This window comes from Lactuca sativa, chromosome 9 (genome assembly GCF_002870075.4).
Source record: "Lactuca sativa cultivar Salinas chromosome 9, Lsat_Salinas_v11, whole genome shotgun sequence".
In the NCBI taxonomy this organism is placed as follows: domain Eukaryota; kingdom Viridiplantae; phylum Streptophyta; class Magnoliopsida; order Asterales; family Asteraceae; genus Lactuca; species Lactuca sativa.
In genome coordinates, this window is record NC_056631.2 from 214,133,149 (window position 1) to 214,134,606 (window position 1,458).

The window sequence follows — 1,458 nt, forward strand, 5'->3', positions numbered from 1 at the left end:
ATGGACTCGACAAGTTGTTCATACAACTCGATGAGTCGGATGAAGATGGTCCCGATGGTTTGAATGAAGGAGAACCCGTCGAGTTCTTGCTAGACTCGACGAGTGAAGTCAGAGTTGGATCGGGTTAATGGGATATGGATTCGACGAGTTGGTAGACCAACTCGACGAGTCAGGTCAACTGGGTGTTGACTTTGACTGGTTTTGGTATTGACCCGGGTTAGGGTTGGATGTTCTGTTTGATGACTTGGGGGTTGTCGTGTAGGGATTAAGGAGTCAAGGAGAGCCGACCTTCACGCCGAGGACGGTTCAGACACTACACGACATCGAGGTGAGTTACCTTCCAGTAGAAGTGGGTCTACGACACCAAGGCCGGCCCACTAGTAATTGTTAGTTGGGATGATTATCTTTGTGATAATTGTCTGGTTTGTTATTCTTGGATATGTGAGTATGTTATATTGCTAGATATGTGAGTATACTAGTTTGTTAGTTGCTATGTTATATGAGATAGTATTAGTAGAAGGGGTACTAGTCCCCGATTCGGTCGCTGGGACCAATGGGTAGGTCGGACACCCCAGATATGTCTGACAACATGATTATGATATGATATTATGTGTTAGTAGAAGGGGGTGAAATAGTCCCTGTGTTCGGTTGAGATAGACCGGAGGGTAGGTCGGCACCCCAGAATAGCTTAACATGGGTAGGTCAGCACCCCACAATGGCTTGCCATGGGTAGGTCAGCACCCCATAATGGCATGACATGGGTAGGTCAGCACCCAAGAACGACTTGACATGGGTAGATCAGCACCCCAGAATGGCTCGACATGGGTAGGACGGGCGCCCCAGAATTGTCCGACAGTATGTATTCTATGAGATTATATGGTATGTGGTATGATGGGGGAACTCACTAAGCTTCGTGCTTACAGTTTTAGTTTTTGGTTTTAGATACCTCTTCATCTAAGGGGAAGGAGCCGGTGGTGTAGCAGCGCATCACACACACATGATTTCCGCTTAGAGTTTTCTGGGATTGTACTCTGATATTTTGTTACTTCAAGATGATTTGGTTTTGAGACGTGATACTATGGTTTTATGTATTGACATGATCTTGGCAATGTTTTGATAAATTAATTTATAAATTAGTTAATTAAAAACAAAAGTTTTGGCCTCAAATTTTGGGATGTTACAAGTTGGTATTAGAGCCCTGGTTTGAGGGATTCGGACACACCCTCGGGGGTGTTTGGACTCAAACCAAGGGACTAAGAGATTTTTCACAATGAATTTTTCACTAAGACTAAAAAGTCCTCCATCGTAAATTCACTATTTACGTCTCTCGGTGCTATGCTGGTTTTGCCGTAAAACTTCGACGGGCCATAACTTCTTTGTTATAACTCGGATTTCGGCGTTCTTTATATGTACGGAACCCTTGAGACATATTATACAACCTGGTTAAGATTATTTATT